Source organism: Nicotiana tomentosiformis, chromosome 4 (assembly GCF_000390325.3).
Source record: "Nicotiana tomentosiformis chromosome 4, ASM39032v3, whole genome shotgun sequence".
In the NCBI taxonomy this organism is placed as follows: Eukaryota; Viridiplantae; Streptophyta; class Magnoliopsida; order Solanales; family Solanaceae; genus Nicotiana; species Nicotiana tomentosiformis.
Genome location: NC_090815.1, coordinates 47,058,007 through 47,077,158, shown reverse-complemented (window position 1 = coordinate 47,077,158; position 19,152 = coordinate 47,058,007). Strand labels below are relative to the sequence as shown.

Below are 19,152 nucleotides of genomic sequence, written 5' to 3'. Positions count from 1 at the left end.
GTTGTTATTGGTTATTAGTGTTGGACACTGACCTTATTCCAAGCTCGTCACTACTTTCAACCTAAGGTTATGTTTGTTACTTATTGAGTACATGGGGTCGGTTGTACTCATACTACATTTCTGCACCTTGCGTTCAGATCTTGGAGCTAATGTTGTTGGGTATAACGGGAACTCGAATTGAGGATGTACCTGCGTTCCAGTTATAGCTGCCTCTTGTTCATGGTAGCTTTAGATTTGTAAATCTGTTTATGTATATTTCGAACATATGATGTATTTATTTTGTACCACATTTGTAAATTCTAAGTCTTAGAAGCTCATGAATTGCACTACCAGTCCTTGGAGAAATTGTATAAAATTTAGTTATTTCACTTTTTGACTCTTATAATTATCATTAGATTGTGTTTATTATTATTGGCTTACCTAGTCGATTGGGTTAGGTGCCATCACGACTAATTGAATTTTTGGGTCGTGACATATTCCAAGTCCCAAAACAAAATTCCGGACCCGGTAGACACAAAGTCAACCTACGGTCAAATTTAGGAAAACTTCTAAACCTCAAATTGTCAACCTTCGGTAAAATAAGTCAAATCAACCTCGGAACCTCTGAATTTAATTCCGGGAATACGCCCAAGTCATAAATCACGATACGAACATATCTGAGCCATCAAACACTGATCCGAGATCAATTAATCAAAAGTTAAACTTGGTCAGCTCTTCCAACTTTAAGCTTCTAAAATGAGAATCACTCTTCCAAATCAATCCCGTACTACTCGAAAACCAAAACCAACGATACACGCAAGTCATATATACCATATGAAGTTATTCGTCACCTAAGACAATCGAACAAAGTGCAACTGCTTAAAATGACTGGTCAGGTTGTTATAGAAATACCTCTTGAAAATTGCCTCTTTTGAAGACTAGGGTTTCAAAATATGAGATAATAGGCGAAAATGCTGAAATATCAGCATTAAATATTGCCTAGGGGTACATTATGCGATTGCATCTCGAGCCTATTCCATCGCAAAGTATAGTTGTCTAGTGCTCTACGCGACCACGACTCTCCGCCTTGCGACCGCAAAGGCCAAAGACCAGGCCCACCCATGCTAACACTTCGCGAACGCGACCTCCATCCACGCGAATGCAATGCGCAGTATCGACAAACCTCCACGATTTCTTCCCTGCACCCGCGACCACGAAGCACAAACATTCCGGCCAAAATTCTTCTGCGCGATTGCGATCCCTTGCTTTGCGATCACAAAGCACTACAACACACCAACAATTAACCGCTACAATAGCATCCAAAATAGTCTGAAATCACCCCAAAAATTACTCGAGCTCCTCGCGACCCTATCCAATCATTTTAACAAGTCCATATACTTCACACAAACTTGTTTCAAGGCTCGAAATATCAAAATCAAGAATCAAATATAAAATCCATTCCTTAAGTTTCAAACTTTTTAGCTTCACCGAATGCGTCCGAATCATACTTGGACATTTTGGATCACAAACAAACTTTGCACATAAGTTTATTTCAACCATTAGGACTTATTCAAGGACTCGGAATACTAATAGAAGCTCAGTAACCCAAAATTCTACTATTGGTCAAACTTTTGAACTTCTAAATCTCCAAATTGCTAACTTTCGTCAAATAAGGTTAAAATCTTTTAGGAACCTCCAAAATTAAATCCGAACATATGCCTAAGTCTAAAAGAATCATATGAACCTTTAGGAACCCTCAAATGAATCCCTAGGCCGTTTACTCAAAAGTCAACCCTTGGTGAACTCTTACATTTTAAGGCTTCCAAAATAGAACTAATTGTTCTAATTCTCTCCCGAACCTTCTCGGAATCAAGCCAATCCTCCCCGCAAGTCACAAAATAACAAATGAAACAGCGAAAAAAATTATATAGGAAAACATAGTTCTAATACTCCAAACAACCAATCGGTTCGTTAAACAACTTTTTTACTATCTTGTTAAATTCGCTATGTCCGGAAAAGACAACAAAGCAGAGGAGATAAGGGTGAAGATGGCTAGAGAGGAAATCGAGATAGGAAGAAAAGGGGTTGAGAGAGATCTTCATTGTCCAAAAACTTTCTTCGGGAAAATCATAAAAATTTTAACTTATATTTTTCATTCATATTCCCTCAGTTGAGCGCACACGCTCTACATCCGATATGACTGCTCAAGGCGGAACTAGAAACACTTCTAAAGAGTACCAAGGGTATTAGGTCACCCAAAATGTTTATGTTGCAAGTAAAATTTAAGGATAATTTTATAAGAAAATAATGGTTTAGCGAAATAAATTATTAATTAATCATGTTTATATATTTACAAGACCCTAATCTTCATTGCGAAATTATTCATCCACAATGAATAGTAGTGAATACAATTTTAATTGATAGGCAAAGAAAATTCTTAAATAAAATTTTGACACATACTAAAGGTTTTTAGCTTCCGACTTGCTATAATTTTATTTATTTGTGTTCAGTTTAGCAGGACCTTTTGTTAGCATATTCAATCGAAAAGATTCTTCAGATCCATAATTTATTGCTTCATTGGAGGATGTCAAGAATACGTTACTACCATAAAATTAAATATTATTCACACTGCTTTTTATGTATTGAGCTTATTAGCATCATTTGCCGCAAAACTTAAATGACAAGATTCTTAAAATGCGTAACATAGCTTCATAATTAAAGTCATGATTACAAAATAATATCCAACCATGACATGAAATTATATTCACGTTACCCCGATTAAAGTACCATAGTATTGGATTTGAGAAGTAAATGCATCACTGTATGTGATTAAGTATCATGGTAATTTCTTTTGTAAATTTATCTTTTTGTATTTTTTCTTTCTTTTTCTATTTCTTATAAATTAGAATCAAGTTACATTGGTATAGTTCCCAAACCCTATTTGTAATATATGCATATTATAGTCAGACCTCTTCAGAGGCGGACCCAAAATTCGACAGTTAAGGGAGTACCATTATATTCAATATAAATTTATCTGCTCATAGATATTGGTACGGGGGCATTTGTTAATATCTGATTATTTCTTGAAGAAATTAGCAAATATATATGGAGTTTTTTGCCGAAGTTTTCGGGTGCCGGTGAGCTCTTTGCCGACCATGTAGGTCCACCCCTGGACCTCTCTATAACAACATCACTAATCATTCACTATAAAAGCTAGGTTCTTCGGAATCGATTTTCAAGTTATATTTTCCACTCGATAATAGATATTTACCTATAATAGCAATATTCATATTTATAACAGAACGCTCTTTGTAAAATTACTCCTTTATAACAGCCATATAGAATCTTTAATAATACTAATAATAATTTCAAAAATCTGCACACAATCTTTTTATTTTGCATAATACATAAGATCGGAAGATTTGCACATGATATCATTTTCATTGGACGAATGGCAACAAATATTTTGACAGAAGATTCAACTGTTAAGCCCTTAGATTACCTTCAAGTGAAAGCTATTGGATAGCCTTCTGCTTAAAATTTAGATACAAATTTTCACCAATTCAAGCTTTATATCACTAGAAAGAGAATAGAATCTAAGAAACAAGCTACAATTACAAAGTTCTTCCATCAATTTTAAAAGAATTTAGTTTTCTAGTAACTTTAGAATGTGTGCATTGAAGTTTAAATCTCTGTATGTTTACTTATGAATTTATAGATAATGTATTAGCTTTCTTCAATATTTAATTAGTGAAATATGCATATCTTTTGAGATCTTAAATTTGAATAATTTTTTATCTTTAATATGGAACATTAAAAAAGAAAAAATAATTAATTTTTGGATAATTTTTGTCTATAACAACCAAAATATATTTAATTGTCAAATATTATTATAGGTGTATAACTGTCATTCATTGTAAAAGCCAAATAATATCATAATAAAATGATTTTGTTCTAGAGAGATTTGACACATATGGAACACCCTTCATAAAAAATGTTATTATGCTAGTAAAATATATATTATTTATTATGTACAGACAAGATCTTTCCTTTAAGTTTCCCCCATAATTTATAGTTTCGAAGTCGTATGATTGATTACCTTTTATTTAAGTTTTTAGACTAAACAAATTTTACAATGACAATTTTTAATTTAAATCATTTTAGAATTTTGAAAATTTATGTTTATGATTTTGACGCTTTAATATAGCTAGATTTTCAAACAAAAAACAAAACCATTAATGTGCAGTATATAAAATATATATTGCCGAATTATCATAGTGATTATATTGAGACATTATCTAAAATAAAATAAAAAATGCTAATGAAAAAAGGCCAATACTCATTTGAAATAATATCTAAATGTGTGCATTAAATGGAAACTATGTACATGACCTCTTTAATAAAGTATACTATGGTTGGTTTAACAACATATTCCAGTTACCGTTTTAAATAGAATATTACTATGGATCAATCTTCTCTAATGCTCACATGCATCTTCCAAAAATAATGGATCTTGTATCACATATGGTTGTATTTTATGAGCATTGTGTTCCAAAACTTACTCTATGAATTAAGCCTTTTTCATTACATCATCTATCTCTAGAAAGACTTAATATAAATAAATTTATAAAATATTAAAAATACAAGACAACTATTATAAAACTGTTACTAACCATTCTACATGCCAATACATTACCGAGGAGGTCTATAAATTACACCATTTGCAAAGAAAGAATACACTCACGCAAAAGTTTCATAAAGCATCAAGTACGATTCCAGAATGACAATTTTTAAGCTTGGTTCCATCTACGCTATTCTTCTCATGGCAGCCACTAGTTAGTATCCTCTCTCTTTATCTACTTTACTATAATTTTTATAATGTTTGTATGTACGCATGTGTCTTTGTTTATGAAGTATAATTTTTTTTTATATTGTTTATAAGTTGTAATTGAATTTTGATAACTATAATGGGGATATGTTTCAGTTAATTTGATGTGGTTCTCCAAGATGCAAGTAATGGCTGCACGGGATATTGATTATGATCTCTCTGAAATGGGAAGGAGATTACTCCCGCAACTTTATACTTGTTTTAGATCTTGCACATCCGATAGTGACTGCAGTGACTGCATACTTTGCTGCCATTGTAATTACATGACATTCAATACGTTCCAATGTGGTCCTAGAACTGGAGTATAGAGAGAACACTGTCGTCCAATCGCAACAATGTGCTCCAAAATCGTGTAACACATTTATGATATCCTATAATTTCTATATTTCCTTCATCATTTCCTCTTTCCGCTATTATATGTTGTACGAATAATGAAGAATGTCAAGTGATGACATTCAATTCAGGAATAAGGATAAATTCAAATCTCATGTTGTCTTGGCGAGATTATATGTACGGTTATTATATATTTACAAATTTTATTTACAGATTTATTCCTTGTGTATGATATTTTAATTTTTAAATTTATTATTTCTTTGAAGTATTTTATGTCTCGTATCTCAATTACAATATTTCTTTTCTAAAAATGTATGCTTGAAATATATTTGTCGGGTATGTTTTTGTGAAATAATTCGGAAAGCAAGTAATAGTTTTAAGAGAAAAAAAATTCAAGTCTTTAGCCATGACCCAATACAACTACTTAATACGTGAAATGAATATTTTTATGATTTATTTATTTATAGTTGTCCATTAAAAAAAGATGAATGTTTCGTGTATTCTGCAACGACATAAATAATGTAATTACTCAATAATAACTTTAATATATACTTATATTTTCAACTTGCTTAATCACCTTATATGATTGTAACGACCCGACCGGTCGTTTTGAATGTTTTAGCCCTGATCCCCTATGTATTGCCTCCTCTATGCTACATTGTGATTTTGTGACTTGTCGGGGTGTTTGGTTTTGGTTTCGGGTGAGTTCAGAGTAAAATAGGACACATAGTCCCTAAGTTGGAGCTTAAAGTTGAAAGAGTTGATCGTAGTTTGAATTTTATGTAGACAACTCCGGAATGGAGTTTTGACAGTCCCAATAGGTCCGTATGGTGATTTTGGACTTAGGAGCATGTCTGGATGTTGATTTGGAGGTCCGTAGGTCGTTTCGGCGAGAATTGGCGAAAGTTGGAAAGTTAAAGGTTTGGAAGGTTGGAAAGTCTAATTTGGAGTTGACTTTATTGATATCAGGGTTGGATCTCGATTTCATAAGTTGGAATAGGTCCGTAATATCAATTATAACTTGTGTGCGAAATTTGAAGTCGATCAGAGTTGTTTTGGTATAAATCGGCATTAGTTTTGAAATTCAGAAGTTCATAAGTTCCTTAGGCTTGAATCGATGCGTGATTCGTCATTCTAGTATTGTTTGAAGTGATTTGACGCTTCGAGCGTGTTCGAATGATGTTTTAAGACTTGTTGGTATATTTAGTTGAGGTCCCGGGTGTCTCGGATGTAATTCGGATCATGTTCGGCGCATTTCGGAACATTGAAGATTGGTGAATCTGGCGCTTCTGGTTTCCTTCTACGCATTCACGAAGGTGTTCCCCGCGTTCGCATAGAGTCTTCAGGGATTGCTAGAGATTTACACTTCGCATTCGCGAAGAAGGTCACGCGTTCGCGAAGGGTCGGGATTTTGTGCACTGCGATCACGGACAGGGAGCCGTGTTCACAAAGAGGAAAGGCAGGCTAGAGAGACCTCATGCATTTGGTCTACGTGTTCGCGAGAGAGGCTTCGCGATCGCGAGGCTTGGGAGCTTTTGTCATCACTTTCGTGAGTGGGATCTCGCATTCGTGAAGAGGATTTTGGCAGCTGTGTATTTTTGTGCATCGCGAACGCAAGGCTCATTCCGTGTTCGCGAAGTAAGAATCGCTGGGCAGCAGATTTATGTTTCAAAGTAGAGGGTTTATTTCATATTTCATATTTTGGACTCAGAGAGATCAGTGTAAGGCAAAGTTTTGGGAGATTCTCATAGAGAACCTTGAGATAAGAATTCCTAATTCGATTTTGGTTAAATTACACGAATCTATTATTATTTTTATCATCTAATTAGGGATTTGGGTTAGAAAATTGGGGAAAAATAGTAAAAACTTTGTAGGCTAAAAATTAAGGATTTGAAAGGTTAATTGAGGTCAGATTTGAATAATTCTTGTATGGTTGGACTCGTTATCGAATGGGTATTCAGATTTTATAATTTTGGCCGGGTTCCGAGACGCAGACCCGGTTAACTTTTTGAGTTGACTTTTTATTTCTTTGAATAGATCATAATTTCATTGTTTGAATTAGTTTCCTATAGTTATATTTATAGTATGATTTTTTTGGCTAGATTTGTGCCGTTCGGAGTTGGATAATCGAGGAAAAAGCCTACTAGTGGATTGATTTAGCGTGATTTAAAGTAAGTGACTTGCCTAACCTTGTGTGAGGGAATTACTCCTTAGGATTTGTGTTGGTTGTGATAATTGTGATATGTGAAAGTTGTATACGCAAGGTGACGAGTGTGTACACGGGCTAAATGTGGGAATTATCGATTTTAGCTATGTAGATTCCTTTCATGCCGTAATTGAGTAACCTTAACATGTTATAATCATCATCTTCGGTCTATTTTCACATCTCTACTTGTCTTATTCTCTTACATGCTAATTGCCTTACATGTTTAATTGAAGTTCTTTTTTCCTTCATTTCGCATTCACTATTTGATAGTTTAACTCTTTACTTGAAGTTGTTAAATCGTGGAATATCTTGTTGTTGAAATTGGTATTGAGATATAAAGGCCATGATTCACCTTGAGGCAAAGTGTTAAGTTGTGAAATACCATTCTGTTGAGTTGTTCATTCCGGTTGTTATTGTTGAGACTCTTGTGTACATTGTGGTTGAGCCATGGGCTATATACTATGAAAATATAGTATTTCTTTGGTTTCTCTGGCAAGTTGTGATATTGGGAACTTGAGGTACGATTTGTGATACGTTGTGATATTGATACGCATGCGGCGGTATAAGGTTTTGGGGTTGAAATGCATGTAGTGAGATAAGGTGGGCTTGATATGTGTGGCTAGTAGGGGAACTACTAGAAGTCATGCAGTGTAATAAGGTGGGCTAAAACGCGGGATGCTGTTTCGGAAAAATAATTTTCAAAACTAAATGTAAAGGCTCCCACTGTGATATAAGGAAAGATTGTGAGTTATTCGTGTGATTTGGCACTACGCGGCGGTACCTCGGTAGTGACCTTTGTTGATCTTTCCCTATTTGTTGTACTTGTCTTTGGGTTGTTTAGTTTGCTTCCGTGATGTATTATTTTCCTTGATTATGTGTAGCTAACTCTTGGTTTACACCCTACTTGTTTCATTTCCTTGTCATTATTATTATATTATTAAATCTTTCGTCTTGTTTCTTATTATTTTCAGTAGGGCCTTGACCTGACCTCGTCACTACTCTACCGAGGTTAGGCTTGAAACTTACTGGGTACCGTTGTGGTGTACTTATGCTATGCTTTTGCACATCTTTTTGTGCAGATCAAGGTACTTCCAATCGGTTCCGACACCAGTGAGCTGAGTTTGCATTTGGAGACTTCAAGGTACACATGCCCGCATCCATAGGCCTCGGAGTCACCTTCTATCCATTTTTATATTTTCTTTCTTTGCTAGATACAGTTGTATAGGGATGACTTTGATATTGGCATAGAGATTGTGACTTGTATTTTACCGTGTTATGAGTAAATACGTGTATAATAAGTTGTGGAGATTTTCCTTATGCTAGTTGTTGGATTTCGAGCCTTTAATTCTTATTTCGGTTATCTCTGCATAATGTTAGGCTTACCTAGTCATACAGACTAGGTTCTGTCATGACATCCTACGGAGGGAAATGGGGTCGTGACAAGTTGGTATCAGAGGTCTAGGTTCATAGGTGTTATGAATCACAAACAAGTTTAGTAGAGTCTCGCAGATTGGTACAGAAACGTCTGTACTTATCTTAGGGAGACTACGAAACTGTTAGGAAAAGTTTCACTCCTTTGATTCCTTATCGTGCGAATTTGCTATCTTCTGAATTCTATATATCTGTCTTTCTATTCTCTCACAGATGGTGAGGACACGCACAACTGGATCTGATGATCAGACACCCGCACACCCTGCTAGAGCTGCGGGAGGCCGGGGTCGGGGAAGAGGCCGAGGACGAGCACATGGTGCAGCTAGAGCACCTGCCCAACCTGCTACAGAGGAGCCACCAATAGCTCCAGTCGGAGAGCAGACACTTGAGACGCCTGTTACTACCCAGCACTTCAGGAGACCCTCGCTTAGTTTATGAGCATGTTTGGCACTTTAGCTTAGGCGGGGTTGATTCCGCTTGATCCTGCTACATCTCAGGCTGGGGGAGGAGCACAGACTCCTACCACCCACACCCCAGAGCAGCGGGTCTAGATTGACCAGATCGTAGAGGTCATACCAGTGCAGCATGTTGTCCCAGTTCAGCCCGAGGTTAGGGCAGCAACTTCCGAGGAGGAGCAGATCAGGCTCGAGAGGTACAAAAAGTACTACCCTCCTACTTTCAGCGATTTGGCTTCAGAGGATGCCTAGGGTTTTCTTGAGGAGTGCTACCGTATCCTACGTACTATGGGTATTTTGGAGTCGAGTGGGGTTGCTTTTACTACGTTCCAACTTAAAAGAGCGGCTTATCAGTGGTGGCAGACATATGAGTTGGGTAGCCCATCTGAGGCATCTTCACTCACCTGGGATCAGTTCTCAGAGATGTTTATGAGGGAGTTTGTTCCCTAGTCTTAGAGATGCATGGCATGTAGAGTTTGAGCAGTTGCACTAAGGTTCTATGACTATATCGGAGTATGCAGTCCGGTTTAGTGATTTGGCAGGGCATGCACCAACCTTGGTTGCTACTGTCAGAGAGCGAGTTTGTTGATTTATCGAGTGGCTCAACCCTGGTATCAGATTCAGCATGGCCCAAGAGTTAGAGATGGACATCCCATACCAGCAGGTAGTGGAGATCGCTAGGAGATTAGAGGGTATGTGAGCTTGGGAGAGAGAGGAGAGGGAGGCCAAGAAGCCTCGAGATTCTGGCACATATAGTGGTGCCCGTGCCCCAATCGCAGCCCATCATGGTAGGGGCTATCTTAGCCACCCTATTCATTCAGCACTTCCAACTTCCAGTGGTATTTCAGCCACTCCCAAGCCTCAGGTTCCCCATTATGCACCACCATTGTCTAGTGCACCTCCTGCACGGGGTGCTTTTAATGGTCAGTCTAGTCGATCAGGCTCGAGCTAGTTCCAGCAGCTACGTCCTCAGAGAGCTTGTTTTGAGTGTGGTGACACTCGTCATATGGTGAGGGACTGCCCCAAACTCAGGAGGGGTGCACCTCAAAAGACTACTCAGGCCCCACGTATTCCACAGGGCCCTCAAGCTTCTCAGTCCGTGGTTACTGCACCAGTTGCCACTCCACTTGCACAGCCAGCCAGGGGTAGAGGTCGGGCAGGTAGAGGTCGCCCTAGAGGGAGAGGCCAGGCCAGATATTATGCTCTTCCTGCTAGGACGGAGGTGGTTTCATGCCACTCAGTTGAAGATTCGGGAGCCAGATAACCCGAAGACTTCCTTCAAGACTGGGTATGGTCATTACGAATTCCTTGTGATGTCATTTGGGATGACCAATGCCCCAGCAGTATTCATGCACTTGATGAACAGTGTATTCCAGCCCTATCTTGACTCATTCTTCATTGTGTTTATTGACTACATTCTGGTGTACTCTCGGAGACGGGAGGATCATGAGCAGCGCTTGAGGATCGTGCTTCATACATTGAGAGAAAAGAAGTTGTATGCAAAATTTTCAAAGTGTGAATTCTGGCTTGATTCGGTGGCATTTTTGGGTCATGTAGTGTCAAATGAGGGGATCAAGGTAGATCCAAAAAAGATTGAAGTAGTACAGAGTTGGCCCAGACCGTTTTCAGCTACTAAGATCCGGAGTTTTCTTGGTTTGGAAGGGTATTACCGTCGATTCGTAGAGGGTTTCTCATCTATTGCCGCACCTATGACCAGATTGTCCCAGAAGGGTGCTCCGTTCAGGTGGACCAAGGAGTGTGAGAAGAGCTTTCAAAAGCTCAAGACTGCCTTGACTACAACCCCGGTGTTGGTGTTGCCTACGGGTTTGGGGTCTTATACAATGTACTGTGATACGTCACGTATTGGTCTCGGTGCGGTGTTGATGCATGACGGTAGGGTGATTTCCTACGCATCTAGACATCTGAAGGTGCACGAGAAGAACTATCATGTCCACGACCTTGAGTTAGCAGCTATTGTTTATGCCTTGAAGATTTGGCGGAACTATTTGTACGATGTCCCTTGTGAGGTCTATACCGACCACCGGAATCTACAACATCTATTCAAATAGAAGGATCTTAACTTGCAGTAGCGGAGGTGGTTAGAGTTGCTTAAGGATTATGATATCACCATTCTATATCATCCCGGGAAGTCCAATGTGGTGGCTGATGCCTTGAGTCGTAAGGCAGAGAGCTTGAGAAGTTTAGCATATATACCGGCAGCAGAGAGGCTATTAGCCTTGGATGTTCAGGCCTTGGCCAACCAGTTTGTTAGATTGGATGTTTCTGAGACGAGTCAAGTTTTGGCTTGTGTGATTTCTCGGTCTTCTCTATATGATCACATCGGAGAGTGTCAGTATGACGACCTCCATTTGCTTTTCCTCAAGGATACGATTTGGCACGACGATGCCATGGAGGTCATTATTAGGGATGGAGTTGTGTTACGGATGCAGGGCAGGCTATTTGTGCCCAATGTAGATGGTTTGCGTTAGTTGATTCTTTAGGAGGCTTACAGTTCGTGGTACTCCATACATCCGGGTGCCGCAAAGATGTATCATGACTTGAGGCAACACTATTGGTAGAGGAGAATGAAGAAGGACATAGTGGAGTATGAGCATCAATATCCAGGTGGATTGCTTCAGAGGCTAGAGATTTTAGAGTGGAAATAGGAGCGACTTACTATGGATTTTGTTGTTGGGCTCCCACGGGCCCAGAGGAAGTTCGATGTAGTATGGGTAATTGTAGATAGGTTGACCAAGTCGGCTCATTTTATTCCAGTGGTGACTACTTATTCTTCAGAGCAGTTGGCTCAGGTTTAGTATGGGTGATTGTGGATAGGTTGATCAAGTGCTCATATGCCACAACTTGCCAAAATCAACAATACCAATATTACCGCAACAAATAGCCCATAGCTCTGTCACGACAGCAGTTTCCCTCTGTAGGATGTCGTGATAGAACCTAGTCTCTAAGACTAGGTGAGCCTAGCATACATGCAGAATTTAACTGAAATAGTAATAAAACTTTCAATTTAACCAATAGCAACCATAAAAAGGACTCCACAACACAACTGAACATAACTCCCAAAATCCAGTGATATCGAGTAACAAGCTCTACACAAGTGTACTGAACATCCCTACACATCAGTATCTATATAAAAAAAAGAGAATGAAATAGAACCAGATAGAGGGCGACTCAAATGCCTGCAGATGCCGGCAGGTATACCTTGAAGTCTCTGGTCCAAACTCGACTCACTGATGCCTAGGGTGGTATGAAGTACCTGGATCTGCACAAAAAGATGTGCAGAAGCATAGTATGAGTACACTACAATGGTACCCAGTAAATATCAATCCTAACCTCGGTAGAGTAGTGACGAGGTCGGGTCAAGATACCTACTGGAATGAATAAAGAAACTGAGCAGGTATAGTATAGTATGATAATTAAAATAATGAAAATGATACAAGGAAGAGATATAACAAGAATAGCTACACCGAGACTAAGGCAATTAAGACATCACAAAAGAAACACATAATAAGAATGCCAAGGAAATGATGCAAATCAAAACATAAGTGAGGTAAATGAAATGTATCAACAAGAATCACTACCGAGGTACCGCATCGTAGTCTCATTTCACAAGTCAAATCACAATATTTCCTTATACAACCATGGGAGCCTTGGATTTAGTCTTGAAAATCATTTTTTTCCGAAATAGCTACCCGCATTTTAGCCCACCTTATCACACCGCGTGGCTTCAAGTAGTTCCCCTAATAGCAACACGCGTATCAAGCCCACCTTATCTCACCATATGCATTTCAACCCCAATCCTTATACCACCACATGCGTATCAATATCACAACATATCACAAATCGTACCTCAAGTGCCCAATACCACAACTTGCCAAAGAAGTCAACAATAGCCCATGGCTCAACCACAATATGTACAAGAGTTTCAACAATAGCAATCGAAAGTGAATAACTCAACAAGAATGGTATTTCAACAAATTTACAACTTTGCCTCAATGTGAATCACAGCCTTTATAACTTCAACACCATAATTCAACAATAAGATATTCCAAGAATTAACAACTTTAAGTAAAGGAACTCAACAGTTAAATAATTAATAAGGAAATGAGAGAAACAATAACTTCAACTAAGCATGTAAAGGAAATTAGCAAGTAAGAGATGAGACAAGTATTTACAATGCCAAGTACGTATCATGTAAGGATAGGTTAATGATGATGAAGATAATATGTTATGACAATTCAATTAAAGGCAAGAAAAGAATCTACGTAACTTTAACCGGTCAATACCACATTTAGCCCGTGTACCCACTCGTCACCTTGCATACATGGGCTTCATGTACCATAATTTACATAAAAACAACACCAATACTAAGGGGTAATTCCCCTATACAAAGTTAGGCAAGACACTTACCTCAAAACACGCTAACTCAATCCATTAGTAAGCCATTTCCGTGATTATCCAACTCTGAACGGCTCGAATATAGCCAAAAATAACTTTATACCATAAATACAACCCATAGGAAACTATTCCGAATAATAAAGTTGCAATCTTTGAAGAAAAATAAAAAGTCAACTCAAAAAGTCAACCTCGGACTCATGTCTCGGAACCCGACCAAACTTACAAAATCCAAACATCCATACGATAACGAGTCCAACCATACTAAAATTATTCAAATTTGACCTCAAATTATGTCACGCACCAACCTCGGGGAGCATAGCTAGTGCTCAACCGAGATAACCCGGTCAAGCAAGCCTGTACAATGACTTCTACCCAGACTCACCCATGAATAAAGAGAAGGTATATTTCATTAATTAGACAATGAGAAGGTTACACGAATAATACAAATTTCATTACAAAATTGCCTTCCCTTTAGGAATTACCTCCGACCGGCTAGAATCTAGCTAAATAATACTCCTTCTATCTCAATTCAAATGATGCAGTTTGACGTGGCGCAAAATTTAAGGAAAACAAATTACTTTTGAAATATGTGATCTTAAATGCTTAAGGGGGAAAAGCTTTGTGGGATCATAATATTTGTGTGGCTATAAAAGCTTCTCATTAAGGGTAAAGTGATTAAAATGAAAAGTTTAAACGTAAATTATTTCTAAATATAGAAATGTATCATTCTGTCACGACCCAAAATCCACTATAGGTCGTGATGGCGCCCAATGTCGCTGTTAAGCAAGTCAACGGTGAACTATCAGCTTAACTATTCATTTTATTATTTTTGAAATCATGAATCTTATTAGATAGAGAGATCAATGCTAATAGTAGGTACGCACAATTTAAATGAAATATAAAGTAAAAGTGTATCAATGTAAGAACCGTACATAAATTCTAGAAGACCCCAAAACTCGGTATCACAAGTGCATGAGCATCTACTAGGAAGTACACTAACAATACATGATCTGTTTGGAATACAAGGTAGACATGATGAAGTAAATAATTGTGATGGAAACTCTTTGTGCTACGAATTGTGGCATGAAATACAGCTCACCATAGAGTCCCCTCAGCAGTTGCGCCTCTGCGCCCAAGTGACCACCAAATGAACTTGTCAAATCCTGCACATTTAGTGTAAAAGTGCAACATGAGTACGTAAATCAACGTGTACCTAGTAAGTATCTAGTCTAACCCCGAAGAGGTAGTGACGAGGGGTCGACATTGACACTTACTAGTGGTCCAGCAAATCAAATATAATAAAGTAGGCAAACATGAAACATGGTAGGTAACAATAAGTACATGTAAAGGCAAATAATACGGTCTACAGCTGAACAATGAACACAGAGTCCTCAAATACTGGATACCTCTCAAATGGAGTACGTAATGGTCAACACTAAATCAATGGTCACTTCTCAAGTTTGGAAAATTCATGAGTACACGGACATCTTATCAAGTATTTCGCACGATTCTGCCGAGGCGAATGGCCCGATCCCCTAAGAGTGGTTCATAGAACTACTGAGGCGAACGACTAAATCCTATAATAATATGATACACGATACTGCCGATGAGAACGACCTAATCCCATAAGAGTGTGTTACAATATCCTGTCGAGGTGAACGACCCGATCCCATAAGAGCGTGTTAACATATCCTGCCGAGGCGAACGACCCGATCCCATAAGAGTGTGTTACAATATCCTGTCGAGGCGAGTGGCCCGATCCCATAAGAGTGTTGCTATGACGTTCAGCCTGATCCTATTAGAATATGAAGCGTTTACGGGTCTTTGACCCTACTCACGGATATACGTGAGAGTTATGAAGTTTAAGGAACCATTTCGATGGGTACGCACAATGCGGAAGAAATTCATATGGGAAGCACAATTTCCATGGCTAATCAAGTAGCTCGTCAAGTATCTAATATAGGGAGCCATTACTCTACGCGAGTCTAGTCTCAACTCGTAACGCGAAATAAAGTAATTAAATAGGCAAGAATAACTCAATTAGTACAATTAAAGCATGGCGTGAATCTAAGTCTACCCTAAAATAACCAAGAACTCTAGCATACCCACGAATACTCGTCACCTCATACGTGCGTAGCACCCATAACATGTAGCATGTAATAAGTATAACACCTACAGGGTAAATTCCCCCTCACAAGGTTAGACAGGAGACGTACCTCGCTCCGAAGTTCCATAACTAGTTCCAACGCCTCTCTAGCACCTCAACCAATGCCCATCGATCCGAAACTAGTCAAACAATCATGAAAACAAATAAAAATATACTCCAACACTCGTGATTAATCAATTTATAACAATTCCCAACTCCGCTCGAAAAGTCAACAAAGTCAATCCTTGGGCCCACGTGCCCGGATTCCAAAATTATTCGAAGATAAACATTACCCATAACACCACGAACTCTAATATATAATTTATTACTAATTCCATGTCCAATTTCGTGGTCAAATCAAAAAATATCAAATTCTAGGTTTTCTCTTAAAAATTCCATGATTTCTATAAATGTTCATGTTTAATTCCATATATAAACCATGTATTTAACTTGTAATAAGTGGGGATCACTTACCTCATGTTAGATGATGAAAATGGCACTCCAAAGTCACCCCAAATCCGAGCTCCATAGCTCAAACATATGAATAAAAATACTCAAACCTCGAATATATAGGGTCTGCCCAGCATTCCTCGAATCTGCGAACCAAAGTACCGCACCTGCGGACAAACCATCGCAGGTGCAGAAGTTCATAAAACTTTGACAAAGTGCACCTGCGGCTCATAATTCGTTCTTGCGGAACCGCTTATGTGGTCAAAACCTCGCGTCTGCGCACTCTCACCTGCGGAGCCCTTCCGCTTCTGTGACTCCCGCCCGTCTAGTTCGTTTCCGCTTCTGCGGAACAAAATACGCATCTGCGAGCCCGCAGATGCGGAAAAAATTCTCGCACCTGGGGGCCGCTGCCTAGCTCACCCAAAACCGCTTCTGCGATCCCCTTGGCCGCTTCTGCGACTCCGCACTTGCGGTCAAATCCTCGCATGTGTGGTTACACCATATTTGCAGCCACCAGAAATTGCATAAGTCCAATTCTCACTCTGATTTCATTACGAATCAATCCCGAGGCCCCCGGGACCCCATCCAAGCATACCAACACATCCTAAAACATAATACGAACTTAGTTGAAGCCTCAAATCATGTCAAACAACATCAAAACTATGAATCGACGATCAAAACCTTTCTTTTAACTTTCAAACTTTCAAACTTTGACAAACACATCCGATTAATACTTAAATATTCTGGAATGACGCCAAACATTACGCATAAGTCATAAATCAAAGTACGAACTATTCGAAGGCTCGGAATCCCAAACGGACATCGATAACATCAAAGTCCACTGTATGTCAAACTTAGGAATTTCTAAAACTTTTAAAATGCCAACTTTTCAAAATAAGAGACGAAATGCTCCCGAACCACCCAATACTCAACCCGAACGTACGCCCAAGTCCGAAATCATCATATGAACCTATTGGAACACTCAAATTCTGATTCCAAGGTGGTTTACTCAAAAATCAAACCTTGGTCAACTCTCCAACTTAAAGCTTCCGAATTAAGAATTATTTTTCTGAATCAACTTCGAACTTCCTGGAATTAAATTTCGACCACACGTACAAGTCATAATACATGAAGTGAAGCTACTCAAGGCCTTAAACCACCGAACGACGCGCTAGAGCTCAAAACGACCTGTTGAGTCATTACACATTCTTTTTTAAACAAACTAATAAGAAAATTGTATCATTTAAATTGAAACAGAGGGAGTACTCGATAATGTTAAACAACATCGTAAGAATCAATTCCAAACAATAAAGCTTCAATCTTTACTCAATTCTCAAAAAGTCAACAAAACTCAACCTGGGTCTACATGGTCAAAACCCGAGTCTAGGGGTAGATCCCGACTACCCATAACCCTACCAGTCCAAATATGTGATTAGTTTCAAAATCCAAGTCCAAATCATTGCTTAAAACCTCAATTTTCACTCTCTTAAGTTATAGGCAAAAATCCCAAATTTTCATCTAAATATTCCATGTTTTAGGTGTTAATAATCCATGTAGATTCTTGAAATAATACCATATATGAGTAGGAATCACTTACCCCAAAGTCTTGTATGAAAATCTCTTGCAAAATCTCCCCAATCCAAGTCTAGGTTAAAAATATAAGAGAATGGGCTAAAATCTTGAAATCCCTATTTAAATGTACAGCCCAGGGGTAGTCTTTGCGAACACGGTCCATGTCTCGCGTTCGTGAAGTACAAAACATTTCTGCTTGAATTCCTTATTTGCAATTGTAGTGCGATCATGATGCATTGCCTGCACACCTACACAAACACGACACAACACCCGCGAACGCTATGCCTTACCTGCCAGCCTTCTCCGTGAATTCAACCATGCCTTCCCGAACGCGAAGGCTTACTCCTAGCTTCCAACTCCTTCTTCATGAACGCAAATATCCCATCATGAACGTGAAGAGAAAAAAATCCTCCAGCTCCAAATAATACTTCACGATCATAAGACATGTTCTGCGATCGCAAAGAACAACATACATCAACAAAATCTGCCAACTTCAACATGTTCCAAGTGGTTTGAAACTCACCCGAGCCATCTGGGACACCGTCCAATCATACCAACAAGTCTATAAACACTACCAGTACCTATCCAGAGCTTCCAAGGACAAAAGATATCATCACATCTATGAATCAAAGGTCAAACCGCAAGTTGAACTTCTCTTAAGTTCGATAACTTCTAAACATCCAACCAAGCATCCAATTCATGCCTAAATACTTCGGATCATAACCAAACTTTACACACAAGTTCCAATCAACAAAAAAACTTGCTCCGAGTTTCAGGATAACATTCAGAGTCTGATATCATCAAAGTCAACTATCGGCCAAACTTAAGAACTCTCATATTCTTCAAATTGCCAACTTTCGGTAAATAGGCTCAAAATCTTCTAGGAACATCCAATTCCAAATCTGAACATACGCCTAAGTCCAAAATTACCATACAAACCTATTGGGACCATAAAATTGCCAATTAGAGGTCATTTATACAACAATTAAACCTTTATCAACTCTTTCAACTAAAGGCTTCCAAAATAAAACTAATTGTTCCAATCCACTCTCGAACCCCATGAAAACCAAACCACCCATTCCCTCAAGTCACTAAGCATCAAATACACATACAAGAAGCATCAAATAGGGGAATATAGTTCAAATACTCAAAATGACCGTTCGAGTCGTTACATTCTCTAACTCTTTTACCAACCGACATCCTCAAATAGGTTTGTAAATGTTCCTGAACTGTTGAAAATAGGCGGATATCTACTCGGCATATCTGACTCGGACTC

At 38.6% G+C, this 19,152-nt stretch overlaps 1 long non-coding RNA gene across 1 annotated transcript; it reads left to right on the top strand.

The window, feature by feature from the left end:
- The first annotated feature begins 4,677 nt into the window (after positions 1–4,677).
- Positions 4,678–5,418, top strand: LOC104121099 (uncharacterized). The gene is made up of 2 exons (XR_691797.4): positions 4,678–4,814; positions 4,964–5,418. It is a non-coding gene; the product is annotated as an uncharacterized lncRNA (long non-coding RNA).
- The last annotated feature ends 13,734 nt before the right edge of the window (positions 5,419–19,152 follow it).